Source organism: Periplaneta americana, chromosome 5 (genome assembly GCF_040183065.1).
Source record: "Periplaneta americana isolate PAMFEO1 chromosome 5, P.americana_PAMFEO1_priV1, whole genome shotgun sequence".
Classification (NCBI taxonomy): domain Eukaryota; kingdom Metazoa; phylum Arthropoda; class Insecta; order Blattodea; family Blattidae; genus Periplaneta; species Periplaneta americana.
This window is the reverse complement of record NC_091121.1, coordinates 95,368,064-95,381,148: the sequence shown is the minus strand read 5'-3', so window position 1 is coordinate 95,381,148 and position 13,085 is coordinate 95,368,064. Positions and strand designations below refer to the sequence as shown.

The following is a 13,085-nucleotide window of genomic DNA, read 5'->3' as shown; positions in this document are numbered from 1 at the left end:
ATCTTTGAATTTCACAAGTGACTCAATAGGACGTGAATGAATGAATGAATGAATGAATGAATGAATGAATGAATGAATGAATGAATGAATGAATGAATGAATGAATGAATGAATGAATGAATGAATGAATTATATAAGTAATTGTTTTATTGTTGTCAAAATTTTCAATAAATATAGACTAATACGGATCAAAAAGAAAGCAGTAACAGAAGTTTCAGTGAGGAAAATAAATATGTGTTATTAGAAATAGCGCACGAGTGCATTGATTTTATAGAAAATAAAAAGACAAACTACAGAGCACATAACCTCGACGTCAGATGATAAACTAGAGTCCGTAATAAATAAATAAATAATAACTTTGTTATTCGAAGAATGACTAAATAAGTAAACAAATAAATAAGTAATCAAATTACCGTATATCGTTGGGTACCTCTATCTACAAAAATGGTTACTTAGCCTAGTATTACTACAGTATTATTATTCAGATTAACTACATTATTATTGTGTTCACAAAATTGGACAGTGTACTAATATTTTGTTCTGGAATAGAAGATCTTGCAAAGCAGAAACATATGTTACAAGTTTGTCTATTTTGAAAAAAATATTTCTAAAACAGATTTTTTTATTTACCTGCAAATGTACAGATACGAGGTTTCATCTTCTTAGTCATCGATATGCAATATTATTTTAATATCATGTAGTCTATATAGGCCTATTACACAAAATATCGCATGCCTGAATATCTTGCAGGTAAGATTAAGATGAATCAAAATATATACTCGCCAATACACAAAATGTACGTAAGATGCTGTCTAACGGATGAATAAATATTATTATAGGAGGGAAATCAAATCTCTTAAGTTAGTGAATCCTTTAACGGACCAATAACACTAAAGATGTTTCTTGCAAGCCGTCTTTCGAACTTATTGGTCTGTTAGCAGCTAACGAAGGAATAAATGGGTTCTTGCAACCCACTACAAGCCTATTGTATTTTATTCCTGAGTTATATGTAATAAACAATAACACAGGTAACATATGTAGGCTATTATTGTTTATAATTTATACATAATAGTATTAGACGTAATTGCAAGTTAGGCTATGTAGTATTAGACAATTTTTGTTAATTGGACCAGATTGTATTAGACTTGGTTCCAAAGACAAAATATCATTAGACTTACAAAATTAGACCTTCTGTCATTAGACTAAAACTATTGACCTCTAACCTGAAAGGTCACGAAGTTAGCCAAGTTTGCCCTGTCTTGTGTTTTTAGGTGAAGAGCCAGTTTCTTGATGACGCTATATCTTGGGACTCCCGGCATGTATTCAGCTAATACGCAGATCTAAAACGCTGCAAACTATATGCTGTGAAGCGTAAATTGAAACCGGAACGAGTGTCTGCTGGTGCATGAAGAGATTATGATTAGACCGAATATTATGATTATGATTATTGAACTAGATCTATTTGTCCCGTGAAGTATTAATTACCTTATTTATTCACATTCTTTGCTAAGGTGTGTAAGTATACTACTCATTTCCACCAGTACTGTCACTGAAGAAGAGAGAATAAGACAACAAAGGAATGAAGTTTCGAAACTGAAGATCGTGTTAATAAACACAGACTAATGCGACACTGAACAAGAGAGTTGCATATTGTAGTCAAACTTATTATGCAGGTTCTTGGTAATGAATTATACTTGTCAGAGGAAAAGCCGTATAAATCGCCAAGGCTAATGATACTAATGGAGTACACAGAGCGCAAGAAGCTATTTGCACAGGCTCCTGGCCTAATGCGGAGTAACAATTACGTGACAAATCTGATGGAACTGATATCAGCTGCTTCAATTCAGTTTTGTCATTAGCTAGAGTAGCTGTCTCTTGTTACTAGGGCAACGAATGACCCGCTCAGCTTCCAATCCCTTGGTCAAATGTTGGTCTGATATACTATACGTGCATGCGTAGATCCTATATTCAAATCTGCATTATGAAATCGTACATGACTCTTTAGCATGCACCTGTTCACTAGTGCAGAGTAAGAATCTGTTTAATTTCAACCAATCAGAGCGATCCATCGCTGCAATATTCTCCATTTTTATATTGACATTTTTTTATTATCGCCGATCATTCGCAATGAGCCGTTCAGACCAAAAGTAAAAGTGGTGTAAGTCAAAATTGGGTAATGAGGTTTAAAGTAAAAATTCTGTAAAATACAGCGCAAAGTAGCAATTAATATGTCCTTCTTGCTATCCACTGACTACTAAATGTTTAAATAAATTGAATATTAATTGCCACTTTGCGCTGTATTTTACAGAATGTTTACTTTAACCCTCATTACTCATTTTTGACTTACACCACTTCTGCTCTGAATGGCTCAATTGTTGCCTGCTTGGTACGCTACGAAAGTATTTAGCAGGCAATGGAAATTGTAGAGAATTCTTATAAATCATTGAGTAACACAACCTATCAGCTCAGAAATAATCAATCAATATCAATTTCTCCAGCTTCAAGTACACTCAATAAATTTAGGCTATAAACATATCATATGTATAAACATATCATATATACTCATGGTTTTAAGTTCGAATTTAGGATTAAGATATAAATTGGATTTACTTTGATTAATTATGTTATATTAAGAGATTCATTTAATTTAGAATGATCCTTGTTAATATTATTATATATTGCTACTATTATGTTATTATTAATATTATGAATTGTAATTTATTATTAATTGTAATTATTGAGTGTAAATAGTTACTACTGCCACCGGGTATTCACCCATTTGCAATGTGAATAAATACATATGTACATACATACATACATACATACATACATACATACATACATACATACATACATACATACATACATACATACATACATACATTTATGGAATATCCGTCTTTTAAAACTATACCATGTTTATAATAGGAAATTTGTGTCTGTAGGTAATTCATATGTTGTTAGAGTAGTTAACACTAGATGTCGCCCTCGGTAGCGTAGTTGGTATAAAGCTGGCCTTTTTATGCTCGAGGTTGAAGGTTCAATCCCGGCCGAAGTCGATGGCATTTAAGTGTGTCTAAATGCGACAGGCTCACGTCAGTAGATTTACCGGCATGTAAGAGAATTTCTGCGGGACAAAAATTCCGGCACACCGGCGACACTGATATAACCTCTGCAGTTGCGAGCGTCGTTAAATAAACCATAATTTTTAATTTAACACTAGATGTATTCGTACTTTGAGAATGCAGTAGTCCATTACAGCGAATGGAATGTGATACGTTGTATGTAAAGTAAATAACTTAGGCCGGGCGCAGTGGCTTTGGTTATACCTTAGCCGTGATATTTTCTTAGCAAAAACGTTGTCGTCGTAACCATCATCATAATGATCCATGTAAATACGCCCTAATTATTCTGTCAATTTTAGGACTTTAGTCTAAACATACCTCTGACTGAAGTCCTCGCTAATATGTACATCTATTACCAGACAGTACATCTCACTTGGCAGTATGTGTCAGAGGAAGAAGAATTGAATCAGGAATTTGCAAAAGAGACCAAGTCCATATTTTTGCAAATTGAATTTTTCCTATTTCTATCTCTCCACACACTCTTCTTGGAGTTCATCATTAAAAGGAACCAAGTTCTATAAAATGTACACATTTAAATTGTATATCAACATGTTTAGACTGTTATTCATCCAGATCCATACAAGAAGATTTTGTGTTTTTTCTTAAAATTTACTTTATCGGACTTGGTCCCTTTTGCAAATTCCTGATTAAATTGTTTATATTCACCTGAAGTCTAATGCAATATATCTAGTCAGCGATGTAGCCTATGTAATTAAGGGGGAAAGGATCTGGCCAACCTACCCCATTATCTCCTGGTTTAGTTGCCTCATGAGTGATGCATTATTTGTGTCACTTGTGTTCAAACCTGTCTTCGGACAATTGAGTAAACAAACAAGTCTAAACAATTCATTTGCACTTTAAATGCCATGAATATTACCAGCATATTTCGATTACAAACTGCATTAAATATGATATTTACGAGCTTTTTATCAATTTGAATATCTATTGGGACCTTGTGCTAAAATACTTTTTTTTTTTTCATAAAATGCAACGACCACAATTATTCGCTATGTTAAGAGAACCTGAAATACAAGATTACGAATAAATATGCTTTAAAAAGATGTCGTTTAATAAACTAACAGAAATTGAGGTAGAAATTGAAAATTTAATGCGGTTAATGGCAAGTTTTGAGGGGTAAAATAATGACATCTCTTGCAAAGAAATTCGATCGTAGTTTATGGCATTTTGCCAGGAAAAAAGTGACTGACGTCTGGACCGCAAAGTGGCGAGTGGTCGAACAACCAGGTTCAATTCGACCATCGTCGCGTGGTCGGTAACGCCTTAACCGTGTCTGCATGGTAACCTAATTACCATGCCTCCCACCGGACCGGTAAGTGCCTTCCTATGTTCCGCGCCAACAATTCAAAGGCAGGCAATCACACAGACGTTCCTTATCGTGTCTGTTTCTACAGTATTCGAGACGTTGTAACTATTAAGTAAATATAGAATGTATACTACTCTTGTGATCGGGGTTCAAATATCTGATTTTCCAAATGAAATTGGTGTTCAAAGAAGACGACGTTGTATTAGGAAGTTCATATTGTGACTAGTTTTATGAACAGTAATACAGTAGAGCATCGATTATCCGAATACCGATCAACCGAAACATCGGTTAACCGAAAGCGTTCCAGTCGGGAAATTCAAATTTGCGCGCGCCATGTAGAAGTTTCGCTAGCGCTGTTTGCGAGATTTAGCGGCAAAAAAAAAAAAACGAGTCTCAGCTATGAAGCAAAAAAAAAAACATATATTGTACTTCTTTTTCTAAACTGTAGGCCTATTTTCTTGACCATTTTGAACTTGTCAAACTAGGCTAGTCAGTTCTCTGCGTTATTTGTAAGAAGCGTGATACAAAATATATACTGTATGTACAGTTTTGTGTTTAATATCAGTGTTTCTTTGTTTCATACTGTTTCTACGACACCGGTACAATTTGTTTTCATAAATAATCGGTTATCCGAAAAATCAGTTATCCGAACACCTCCCGTTCCCAATTGTTTCGGATAATCGATGCTCTACTGCAGTTGTAATTTATAATCTTCATTGTCTACCTTCTTTGGAATTTATTCCAGTATCACCACAGAAAACTCTATTCTCTTGACTGGTTTTCCTCGATTCTTTCTGCTTTCGCCGATAGTCTAATATTCAATTATTTAATATATTAACTGCATTTAAAACAAGGGGTTGTGCTTAAACTTCATTAATTTGAAATATTGTTGGCTACTAATACAGTAGACGTGGATTCGATTTCCGACATGAAAGTGAAGTTTTCTCTTACACGGGGACTCAGAATGTATTCCTTACCTTGTGATTGCCTTATGTTTTCTTGAATGGTGGCCATGTGCCACGTCAATGTCAGTGTCAATAAGGGAAATGGAAGGAGAAACATTTAAAAGTACCAGAAAACGCGTCCTTGCAAAGGAGTTTGGGGCTGAGAAAACCTGAATATGTGAGTGCCAAGCCAGTTGGCCATTTGTCTCACTTCGAACTTCGCCGTTTCGCTGGAGAAATGTTAGAGAAATTTGAAGGGGAAAGCCAAACATTGACATAACCTAATAGCTACCACATGAGTGAGGGGAGAAGTATGACAGAACAGCAACAGGTCAGAAACGCCGAAGATGTTGAAAGCCTGCACATTGAGGTACAGTATAATGTGAAAATTTAGTGTTGTTTGTAATCCCGTATGAGGGGGGGGGGGAATAAGGACTCTAAAACTAAAAGTGAATGATGAGGATGATGTTGATGCGGTGGCGGTGGGGTTGGCGGTGGTGGTGGTGGTGGTGGTGGTGGTGGTGGTGGTGGTGGTGAATGGATTCAATGCCAGTAACTAATGTTTCTCAACTTTTAACATAGACCAGTAGACCTAGCACACGTAATTTTAAAACGTCTGAAATTCTAAATCTTTAGTATATGTATAATTATGCAGAATGAATCAAAAGTTCACCGGCAAACTTCCAGTAGCTATAGGGTACACTTAACTAAAAATTATGAGGTGGGACACTAATAGTCAGAAATCAATTCAAGAACTAATATTCTAAGTATGCTAAGTGACAACTTTTTTCAAATTTCCTTTTATTCAATTTAAAGGAGGAGCATCCATATGGCCACCAGCGTTTCGGCACTTGCCTACCGATCTGAAGTTGCGCTCGGGTGTGGGTTCGATTCCCGCTTGGACTGATTACCTAGTTGGGTTTTTTCCGAGGTTTTCCTCAACCGTAAAGTGAATGCCAGGTAATCTATGGCGAATCCTCGGCCTCATCTCGCCAAATACCATCTCGTTATCGCCAATCTCATCGACGCTAAATAACCTAGTAGTTGATACAGTGTCGTTAAATAATCAACTAAAAATAACATCCATTAGAGAATATCATACTAAATTGTTTTTTTCTTAGCTTAACTGTGAGTCATTCGTGAGCCAAAAGACTGGGTTGTAGGTATCTCAACATGCATTTTGCAGTATGTTTTCATCGATATCTCAGAAAGTTGTTTTTGACACATTTAGAATGTTAGGTCCTCAATTATGTTCACCAGATATCAGGGTTTTAATATTCCTATTTGTAAGCTATTTGCTCTCTATCTCCTTATTTTAAGTAAATAACTATTTGCAATAAATCAAAATAAGACGTAAAATGGTACGTATAACATACTTACTTACAAATGACTTTTGGAGAACCCAAAGTTTCATTGCCGCCTTTACATAAGCCCGCAATCGGTCCCTATCCTGATCAAGATTAATCCAGTCCCCACTATCATATCCCACTTCCCTCAAATCCGTTTAATATTATCGTCCCATCTACTTCTCGGTCTCTTCGAAGATCTTTCTCCCTCAGATCTCCCAACTAACACTCCATGCGCATTTCTAAATTCATCCATAAGTGCTACATGCTCTGCTCATCTAAAACTTCTGGATTTAATGTTCCTAAATTGTCTTATGTAAAGAATACAACGCGTGCAGTTCTGCGTTGTGTAACTTTCTCCATTACCCTGTAACACAAAAAATAAATGAAGCACAATTACCATAATCTAACAATATAAATTACTGCAGATTTCATTCGAAGTGTGATCGCACTGTTCCGATACAGGCTTTGCAACTGATTCTCATTGACTGCCTGACGCGTACCCAGGGACGCAAAGTGTCACGTTGTGGTATGTTTCTGTTCGGGTTTTTTTTTTCAGTGTACAGGCGTTGTAATAATATTTTAATAATAATAATATTAGGTTGGTGCATAATTCTGTAGCGATTTTTCATAAGTTTATTAAACACATCAGATACACATAAGAGGGAAATTAATCATAAAAAATATATTCTCCGTCACTATTTACAAGTCTCCCAACGCTGAAGTAGTTTTTCGATTCCACGCCTGTACAAATCACGTGGTTTTGAATTAAAGATATCATCAAGCGACATTTTGAGCGCATTTTAATCTGGAAAGAAAGTTCCTTGAAGGTTGTTCGATAGAGAGCGGAAAAGATGAAAATCTGAGGACGCAAGGTCAGGTGAATAAGATGGGTGCGGAATGACTTCCCAACCCAACACCTGGATAGTGTTTTGTTTCGGGTTAGCAGAGTGCGGACTTGCATTATCGTGGAGTAGCATCACTTCACACAGTCCCCATTATCTTGTTGGTCCTTTTTCTTGGATTGCGTGTGCATGACGTTTCTGGTGACAATAAATGTCATACAATGGTGTAATGATCACTGTTCATCACATTTGCCAGTTTTCGAGCACACTGACGTGGATCATTGTGGATTAATGTGTTTAAACGGTCTTCATCAAACCCCTAAGGTCTTCCTGAACGTGGAGTGTCACTAATGTCAAAATACCCTCCTTCAAACTAGAAAACCATTTTCTTGCCGTGCTCTCTCCGATAGCATTGTCACCATACACGACGCAAATGTTTTTGGCTGTCTCCGCTGCTTTCGCCCCTCTATTGAACTCAAAAAGAAGAATATGTCGGAAATGTTCCACTTTTTCCACTTGACACCACATTTTCTAGCGTCCACGACTCCACTCACTACCTGCAAAAATGAAAACTTCAATATGTAAACTCAAGCACAACAATTAAACTTCAAATAAAAAATTACAATCCGTAAATAAATCCATAGCAACAGGAGTACCAACAAGCAAAACAAAAACGCTACGAGCTTATGCACCAACCCAATTATATATATATATATATATATATATATATATATATATATATATATATATATATATATATAATTTGAAATGATAATGGAAATTACGGGAAAACGGCTGAACGGATTTTAATGAGTGACCCCTCATTTTCATGCCTGGCATCCAAAGTTTTTCGGAAAAGTAGTAGTTTTCAGTGAAATGTCAATTTTCCTACACAATTTTCCTATTTTCCAAAATCCACCTGTTGTCAGTTTTGAGAACTAATTTTATTGAATCACGGCCGACTTGATTGAATTTCAGAACAAAACACACACTACAATAAACAATAGGCTATTACACGAAGGCCATGACCTGCAGGATTGCAGACATATTAGAGCTCAATTCAATTTGTTATTAAAAACTGATTCTGCAGTGTATAATGTTCTTAGTATAGCTGTGTATTGGATATTCAAATCTACGAAACTTGAGGTGGTTTGATGACATTATTACCGTTAGAAATTAAATATTATTATAGTTAATATCATGATGCGTCTATTCTTCATTAATTGTACATAATATTGATGCTATATTGATGCCATGAAAGAGAAACGTTTTGAGGTTATGTAAGTAAATGTAGAGAATATCTTAATTTAGATCTTCATTTCTATAATTTACTGAGTGACTGCTATATATAACTACAAAACTTAAGTAAGATAATAATATTGTTATTAAAAATCAAATATGTTTATACTTATTAAACCAGTGGGGTTGGGTCTTTTTCATATACTTAATGGCGGTGTAGTGTAGATATTTATATGTGTCATTGTCTTCAGTATGGGCTCGAGAGAGCGCAAAAATTATAGTTCTTAAGGAAAGATAAAAAGGTATTACTGATAAAATAAGAATCCTAGAAAATTTTGTAGTCTCCAGATCATTTCAGCAAGATCTCTTAGTAGGATAAAATGATTTTACGCTCTACATTTCAAGTTCTACATGCAGCAGTTATACGAAAATGCTATTGTTCGAAAGCTTAGCAAACCTGACATTTTTTTTAACTTTTGTCTACAATCCACAATGACCTGAAATAGCTACTGCTATCGTCCTGACATTAATACTTGCGTTTTAGCGTTGAAACTCAAAAACTGAAGTTGGATAGATTCAAGAAAAAGTATTTGGCCTAAAAAAATCCATTGAGACGGAGTATGTTTCATTATTATGGAAGCAAATAACTATCAAAAAGACAAGTAGGCCTATTCTTAATTGAAAATAAATCTGAAAAAAATGTATTTGAACGTCTAACGAACTTAGTTTGCAGTAGCATTTGCTGCACAAACCACTAGTATTTATTTATTCTGGCGAAGTTAAGGCCATCAGGCCATCTCTTTACTTAGCCAGAAACAAAAGGAACTGATACAATTTGCAGTAATGCAGTAATGCGTTAAGAAACTCTGGAATTTTCTTCACAAGTAGCCTACCATACACCAAATATATATTGGTAATTTCAGATCATATAAAGCATTCCATTCCGCTACTACTACATTATGAAACGCCAGCATTCCAAGCCAGTGTCTGGGTAAGAAACTGTAAACATACGGAGCACTAACTGAGGAATCAAATTAGCTGTGCGAACTATAGCACTGAAGTTCTACTGTTTGACGGTGCAAGAACAACTTTGAAGTGTTTTAATTTTTCTTCCTTGTATGAAACATTCTAGGAAACATAATAGACCTATTAAAACTCTGCTATTTTCCAAACTACTGGTTTCTGACCCTTAGCTTTCGCTTCATATTGTTTGATTAAATGTCTCTATAATCACTGGAAGTTTGTCGGTAGAATGTCGGTTCATTGTGTGTAGTTAAGTTAATTACATTAAACTTCCAAATAAATTAATTAAACTAGTAAAACGATTAAAGAACCTAGATCTCTTTTTTTAATTAATCAATTCATCTCCTTTTATTATGGCTAGTATTTATTTTCAATTATTTTTATACCTACATTTGTTTTCCAGATAATCAATAATTCATTTCTTTGATATCGTTTGAGAAATATCATAATATTGATTATAGAAAAAGTGCCTCTTTAGTCATTAAAAAGCAGGGAAATCTCCCATTAATATACATTTTAAGGGTAAGGGCTTACTGGAATGATCAAATATGTATCAAAACTAATATTTTTTGTTTATTTTTAGTCTAAAAATACTTCGTAGTATTGAATTCATTTGAGCGAAATTTCAAGGTCGTTAAGAGGAAAATAATTGCTTTTATACCATTTTAAATAGCCTCTGCTCTCTAGTCCCTTTACTCCGTTCTCAGACTTTTCCGTTGAATATCCAGAGTTTATTTTACTTTTTCAACATTTAATATGTAATATCTCAGACAATACTAGACAAAATTGAATACAATTTTCTGGGCATATTCTCACACTATACATAAATAATTCTGTAGGAAGAAATTGTCAAATTGTAAATTAAAGAATAAGTTAAAAATAGACTTGCAAATTTACTTTGTCTTCATAAAAATGCAAAATAAAAATATAAAGATTAAAATTTCTAAACAACATCACACAACATTTATTAGGCCTACCAGTCTTTTAGCTTTCATATAAGACAAGATTTGTGATTTTGTGATATTTTTGTGAGCAGATATGTAATATTTTTATAAAACTGCATTTCTTTGCATTTTTTATGTCTGTGACTTTACCATAAAGGGCAAAAGCAATAATTTTGTATTAAAGGCTTCATACATTGATATGAAACTGTTAGGGATATAGGGGCTAGAGATTCCCTGTAAGTCCTTCCCCTTAATAGATGGCCGCACAAACAGCTGGATTTGTGTAATGAGACGCTCCGGCTATTCGATTTAAGGTGTGAATAGAAAAAGTATGCAGTCATGAAACAAAATTAAAAAAAAAGAAAAGAAGCACTTAAAATTTCTCAACATCCTTGCGACAAGTAGTGCTTCAAAGACACAGGAAATATTAAAAAGGGCACAATAATGTGAGTCCTGTGTAGCGTCGTTGTAACCAGAGAGTTTCAATCCCATTTTCGAACGGAACAAATCGATTGGCTAGTCAGTCATTTGTCTCAAAGTTTGGTCTAATGTACACATTACTGCAGGAAGTCACGGTATCTCGGAATATTGCACCATTCTACTAAATGGAAGATGACGTCGTTCTCAGTGCTAACATATGACAATATCAATCACTGAAAATAATCACGCCATCAAGTGGGCTAATAATAATGTATCAAAATCACTACAGTTGATGAAATGTTGCTTGTACTTCCATTACAGTGATAGACAGTCTTCAGTTAGTTTATTGAACTTGAATGTAAAAGATCAAAAGCGACAATATTGAAGTAGATATTACACGCTTTTACGAAAATAAACAAGTATGTTTGTACAAACATAAGATGTTAAAAAGAAAATACTATTGTGTTTAGATAGCTTGGCCGTTCATTACATTCAAGGCAAGTGTATTTGATACTGATAAAGAAAAAAGGATGTATGGGTTAGTCGCTATGCAGCTCCTGTAGAGTTCACTTCATTCCTCGTGAAAGTGCGTAGTTCCGTAATGGAACCAATAAAGAAAATGCAGTTCACTTTATTGTGAGTGAAAGAGTGAATGAGAGAAGACTGCATTATGCAAAGTACGAATGTTTGGATAGCAGTGAGTGAAAAAAAAAAACTGTGATAGCCCATGAAGTCCAGGTACGTGACTAAAGTTTTTTGACATAGCTGTAACTTACGTCAGCATGCATGCTTTTCTCCTCCTTCCCCTCCTATTCTTCTGAATATGCTGAGAAACTGACTCACTCCACATAACCCCTACTCAAATGTTCGCGCATAACATCGGCCAGCCCATCGCTGTGGAGTAACATTAGCCTGACCGTGAAACTAGCTGGCCCGGGTTCAAATCCTGGCTGGGGCAAGTTTCCTGGTTCAGGTTTTTTCCAGGGTTTCCCCTCAACCCATCAAGAGCAAATGCTGGGTAACTTTCGGCGTTGGACCCTGGATTCATCTCGCTAACATTTTCATCATCTTCTCGCTCAGATGCTAGATAACTATAGTAGTTAATAAAGCGTCTTAAAATAACCAACTAAAAACACCGGCCAAGCTATCTAAACACAATGTTAGTTTGACATAAACTAGTAACAGGTATAGGCTGATTGAGAACATTATTTCTACATAATGTAATTTCGATTAAAATAAATATTACAAGAGGCTTTGCTGGCGAGGTTCTGACAGTTTGAAATAATTCTGCGTTTGGAAAGCTGGTGCAACAGTCAAGTGAGTGCAGTCGTTCAGTTTTTGCAGGAATATCATACGGGGGCTGGTGGTTTACGACCAAGATTTTATGAATTCTATAGTGTGGAGAAATTGTGTCTGAAATTTCGAATAGGACACAATTTTCCAGACACTAATTCTTTGTTAGCATTCATCACAATATTTGTGATATTTTAGACAAATACATGGTGTAGCGTAGCTCGGTATTACCTGAGAACTCCATTTAACACAACACAGGATACCAGGTTGACAGTGGACTAATTACCATTCTGTTGGTACAATTCGAATTTACGACCGCGCCAGCAATCATGTACACTGGCATTCAAAGACATCTGACCTGCGATTTTATGATCGCGTAAGGGATGTAACTACGGGATACGTCAGAACCAAATTTATAAAAAAAAATTGACAAACTTTGAAAGAGTTCCACTAGTTGTCGATAGGTGACACCATTATTGGGGCGGTTAAAAAGTGTCGGAGAAAAGGATTATGTATATTAAACATAAATTACTCTCATATTTGACAATATCAGCACACCCAATGTTGTTTTACCATCAGAAG

General features: G+C 35.2%; 1 protein-coding gene across 1 annotated transcript in view; it reads left to right on the top strand.

The window, feature by feature from the left end:
* mAChR-B (muscarinic acetylcholine receptor) overlaps positions 1–13,085 on the top strand; it is a 560,067-nt gene that overhangs the window by 251,686 nt on the left and 295,296 nt on the right. The gene's annotated exons all lie outside the window — the stretch shown is intronic.